The sequence below is a fragment of the Silene latifolia genome, chromosome 11, assembly GCF_048544455.1.
Source record: "Silene latifolia isolate original U9 population chromosome 11, ASM4854445v1, whole genome shotgun sequence".
In the NCBI taxonomy this organism is placed as follows: domain Eukaryota; kingdom Viridiplantae; phylum Streptophyta; class Magnoliopsida; order Caryophyllales; family Caryophyllaceae; genus Silene; species Silene latifolia.
The window spans coordinates 67,216,867-67,222,866 of NC_133536.1; the positions used below are offsets into that span (position 1 = coordinate 67,216,867).

Here is a 6,000-nt window from a genome sequence, read left to right on the forward strand (position 1 = left end):
AAGGGTAGGAATGTTTCCTCAGCCGATACAACCCCGTAAAGCCCAATGTCTCAAATATGTGACGGACATCCGTCTCTATTCCCAAATCAGTCAGAAGTGTGGTATCCACACACCGAGTTGGCCTCATTTTGCGTTTTTGCAAAACCACAAAACGCTCTCTCTGTTTAAAATCTAAAAACACTACAGAAGGGTACTCCGGTACCGCGGGTATCACGGGTCCACTCCCTTCCCCAGTCTCAGGCTGTGAAGCCCTCCCCCTTTTGCTTTGTCGGGTCCCTATGTTCAGTCTCGGCATCTGTTTCAGCATATAACTTAAACCAAACTTGTATAGACATGTAAGGCACATAATTCATACAATTAAACTTTGAATGCGAAGCTAGGTACACACGTCACCAACAAGTTCCCAAATTTTGAAATGCAAATTCAGTTTGTAGCAACTCATATTCATTAGTTGTGAAAAGTTTAGCATGATATACATGGTTTATTTTAACATCCTAGCATGTTTCAAATGCTATTCTATACATATGCTTTAATAACATGTGAGATATTTGTACATGCTCATAGAAAAGTAATTTAGAACATATCATCATCAACCTTCAATATTAGAAACAAAACAACTCAATTAGACTTGTCAGACGGTCTCTACAGCTGTAACAATTTTGACATATTCACCATCAATTAATATCACCATTATCATATTTGAAGTTTACCCTTACTTAAACAATCATATGCAACACACAATTCCAGACATAGAAAACAAATTTCAATTTGGGGCACTTTTAAGACGGAGTTTTAAGGCAAGTTTTAAGACGAAAATCACTAAAATCCAACTTCCAACAAGGTATATATAACATGTAGTACTCAATTTCACCATCAAACATGTAGAAAACAATCAAGCAAAATTTTAATTTTGTAACCCTAGAAAATTTCGGCCCCCAAATCGGCAATTTCTAGCCTATTTTACAGCAATTAATCACCAACATTCATGAAAGGGAAGCATGTGAATCATATTACAACAATTAAAAGCAATAATTTGCCCATATGAATCGAAAATTTCAGATATACCATCATCCCAACAGATTTAAAGGCATAAAAACATGTAAATAGGGAAGAAATCATACCTTAATTAAGTAGGAAAGTAAAAGAATGCAAACAAATAAGAAGAAACAACCCAAAATCAGTCACCACACTACAAACTTATGGAAGTTTTGAGGGCTATGAGAGCTTATGGTTCGAAATAAAGAAGAAGGAATGAGGAGAGTATGAAGAAATAAGGGTTTTAAGAAACCCGTAAGAATCACTGTACAGTAACCTACTCGATCGAGTGTCTAGGGTACTCGATCGAGTAGGCGCTATTTCGTCGAGTATCTGCAGAAAATTTCCACATCCCGACGCCATAGCTTTCTAACGAGATCGAGTGAGGTCTACTCGGTCTAGTAAGCACTCGCACTCGGTCAAGTATAGTTAAGTACTCGGTCAAAAATACGAAGTAAATCGAAGATTCCTGCAAAAACAACATCGCGTGTCGATTCCAAACTAAGTTCGGAATTCGGCACTAATTATCACACTCGTTCACGCATTACCATTATTACTCAAGCATACCATATCGTCTCAACAAATAAGTTTTATATCATATTACGCTACAACGAATTATCCCATTCGGTTTACCTGCTACCGAGTCATTCATAAGCTTAATCACGTCATCATGCCATACTTAACCTTAGCTTACCACATTACTACTAAACTCGGGTTCACATCAACATGAAACATACAATTAACGTTAATTCATTCTTTCATATGTCATATAAATGCATACTCTTCATAGCCAATTAAGGCCTATCCTGTTCCAAATTCAATCATAAGCAAATCATCCTACATAAATCGATCGTCACGCAGCGGAAAGTTTCAACCAATAAACAAGGCATATACGCATTACTATATGCTATGTCTCATATTATAACTCAAAACTTCCTTAATTATCATTATTATAGCTACGGTAGAAATTATAAACTCATATAGGATCACCGTTATTAACGACTTGAAGCAAATACCAACACGATTACTATTCATACCATAGCATACACTTCCACACTTTTCACGCATTTCTATTAAATAAATTCTTGTCACATATCTCATAATCATTGCACAAGCTCACTTATTATGCCAAAACTTCACTATGCACAATCCAAACGCAACTATCACGTCCCTATTAACTCCAACAAAGACTCCACCACAGGTAGTTCTAACACAATCAACATACACATTTCATACGTACACACAGACTCCACGTTCCCATGCCCAGTGACTGTCTTAAGTACAATGATACCACTTTGTAACACCCCCATATCCAGAGGAGCCTTAACTAGGCCTTCCTTAGCATATAAGGGGCATTACCATCTCGGTTGCCCGAGGACAGTAATAATCAAATGTCGATAAAAGAACTATTATGTTATATTACAAATGATTTAAAACCAACTGACGATATAAAAGATACAACTCAAAGGCTACTCGCTATTACTATCAATCTCGTGAAGACTCATCCCCGCCCGGACTCCAGCTATCAACGACATCAACACCTCCTAAGACAGACTGCTCACCATAAGGGATCACGGCAGACACATAAAACAACAAGACAACCACACAAGGTCAGTACTGAGATAAGACATGGCAAAACCAACAACATCTAGCAATACAACACAACACAATCAGTCACACACACAATCACACCCACTCCAATCAATCTCCGTCACCGACTGTCCACTGGACCAGCCCTGCCAGTGGGGGACCGCAGCCGTTCCCACCTAAGCCCCGCTCATCATACCGAGCGATAACCCTGTCCCATTAATGTGCACATCCCCTTCCGTGGCGGGTTCCACGAAGGGCGAAACTAGGGCGTGAAGCCACTCCCGCAAGTGACTCCACTCAGCCGAGAACGCATCTCGAGAACCAGAGACAAGCAATCACAATCAACAACCGTCACAATACGAATACGACAATATATAACAACCACAACACAACCACAACAACTGACACACTAGACCATCTACATCAACTGAGTAGGCGAACCTACCTTTGAGCAACTGCAACCAATCCATGCCAACATACGACATATCCAGCAATCAAGCAAAGCCTATAACCACAACACAATCATCTATTACTATCAAGCAAACCCTAACTGCAAAGACAAGGATACGGATGATGATGACGACATACCTACAAGGAGAAACCCGGTGATACGTGCATAATATATAGTCTTTTTAGCCTATTTTAGCACGTATTTCTATGCATTTTTATACTATTTTTATGGTATTTTGCCCCGAATTGGCTACTTTGGTTCGTTTTGTCCATTTTGTAGAAATGAACGCGAAAGTAGTGGAATCGTACTCTTTTTCGTCCTTTTTGCATGCATTTAGAGGAGACGGGATTTTCCAGAGTGAGATACTGCGTTTGGAAGTGTTAAGGCACGCATTACGAGGCAGTCGGTGACGGACTTGAGCTGATTTGAAGATAAAGAACTCGATCGAGCAGTTTTACCACTCGATCGAGTGGTTTTTACGTCCCAGGGTGGTCGATCGAGTAGAATTTTACTCGATCCTTAAGCTGCAGAAAGACGAGTTACTCGATCGAGTAACTTTCTACTCGATCGAGTAGATGCTGCTGAGGTTTTGCTCGATCGAGTGGTTTTAATCCACTCGATCGAGTGGTTTCGCTGTTATGGGCTTCTAAACAGCCCGTGTGTTGTTTTATTCCGCAAACTTATTTAATTTTCCTATTTAAACTTATGTTAACTAGGTTATTAGGAGGATCTTTTTATCTATCTTTTATCTTAAGCAGTTTACATCAAAACTTTACTACGTTGCTTTTCCCTTTCACTGTAACCTTACTCTTGGATTTATTTCACTCGGATTTTGTGTTCTTTACGCCGGATTCGCTTGATTGTAATTCCTTTCCTTTCCCTTCTCTTATTAATAATTAATCATTGTTTGCTTTAATCATTTGTTTACTTCATTATTCCTTCTGCCCTAATTTACTTTCATGCATTTTATTTGTTATTTCATAATGTTTACTGCTGGAAATTTATCTGCTGTTAGTTTAATTAGCGACATGAGTAGCTAAACCCCTTTCATGTTGGGATTAGGGGATCTGCGGTAGGAATGTGACGATGTAGTAAATGAATTAGATGAATTAATTATGAGACTCTGTCACCATAGCAATTTAATTGTATTTATCGACTTAGTTGAGTGCACGCTTCTGAGTTATCCTTTAATCTGGCTAAAATTAATCCTAGATCGAAAGATTGGACTAAATAGGCCTGCTATGAACAGTAGACTACCCTGACGAGAATGAAAGTTAAGTTAGTGGTATTTTAGGATAGAAAGTGGACCGAAAGGACCTTTCAACATCCGTCTTACATTAATTCGTCTGAGTCATTTACAGCTGAGTCACTGGACTACCGTAGTGAACCAAAATCCTGACATGTTCTTCTCTTTCTGATAGTTTAAACTTATTTCTTGCCTTTACTGCTCTTACCCTTTATTTCTCTTTCCTTTAAACCTCGTAGTTTAGATAACAATTCAAACAACCCCCCCATTTGTGACCAAATAGACGGACTTTTACAAATATCTTGCCTCCCTTTGGAGATCGACCTGACTTCCCTAGCTATATAGTTAGTTTAGTTAGTTTATTTTTGACAGGTACACGACAGACGTGTCAAATTTTGGCGCCGTTGCCGGGGAGGCAATTGCCTTATTTGTTTTCGTTCCGTTTATTTTATCCGTCTCAGGGAATTTTTATTCCTTGAGGCAGTTCTTATTCATTTTCTTTCAGTGTTGTTTATGCCCAGGTCAGACAGGTTTGAATTAGTTTCAGCTGATTCAGAGCCAGAGAGATTATTCAGGCATAGACTTCGTCTGCAGAGGAAATCACGAAAGGAAGACTTGAGTACTTTTGAGCCAGAGCTACATCACTCTGTTTTCGAAGACAGTCCGATTTCTACAGTAAAGATGCCTAAGCTTTCCAGTCATTCGGTGCCTAAAGCATCCTCTATTCTGAAGGGTTTCAATCTCCAGACTGAGGATGAGAATACATTCGACATCCGTCCTTCTTATATCAATCTGGTGGAGAGGAATATCTATAGAGGTGTGGCTGGTGAAGACCCGAGGAAGCACATGGAGGTCTTTACAGACTATTGTTCTACTATCCCCGCCACTAAGGGGGTAACTCAAGATAAGATTAAGGAGGTTCTATTTCCTTTCTCTTTAGCCGATTAAGCCAGGGAGTGGCTGACTGACTTGGACCGCACATCTGCTGGGGTTACAGATTGGGAGTCCCTTACTCTTGCCTTTTACAAGAGATATTTCCCTCCACAGCGCACCAATCTGCTGAGGGCCAAGATTACCAGTTTCAAATAGGCTCCCGATGAAAGTTTCTATGAGGCGTGGTCGCGATTCAAGAAGTTGGTGAGGTCTATTCCTCACCATGGTTTTGACCCATGGTTTCTAGCCAATCAGTTCTAAAATGGGCTGTATGACGATCAAAGAGCCATACTGGATGCGGCATCTAGTGGAAGATTCCAAGAAAACACCGATGATGATAAGGGATGGTCCCTTATTGAAGAGATGGCGAATCACAGTGCTGAGTATGGAAACCCGAGGGATGGGATTAGAACAGTTCATGCAGTTGATAAGCAGGTTTTGGCTCAGCTGGAGACCATGAATGCTAGATTTGACAAGTTGGAGTTACAAGCTGCTGGGGAGCCTCAGACGGTCCATGTTCTTACTAGAGGAGAGACCGTTACATGTGAGAGATGTGGGAGTAATGATGGTCACACTGCTGTTGGCTGTCTTGTGGAGAAGGAACAAGTCCTTGCCTTTCAACAATATAGGCAAGGAGGGGGTTCCTATTACAACAATCAAGGGGCAGTCCATCCCAATCTGAGGTGGACTAGTCAGAATGTGCTCAATCCTATACCTCCTCTGCACCAGCAGCAGCCTTATGTTC

General features: G+C 40.3%; 1 non-coding gene across 1 annotated transcript; it reads right to left on the bottom strand.

The window, feature by feature from the left end:
- Positions 1 to 5,378: 5,378 nt before the first annotated feature.
- Positions 5,379 to 5,485, bottom strand: LOC141616201 (small nucleolar RNA R71). The gene has a single exon (XR_012530561.1). It is a non-coding gene; the product is annotated as a small nucleolar RNA R71 (small nucleolar RNA).
- Positions 5,486 to 6,000: the final 515 nt, after the last annotated feature.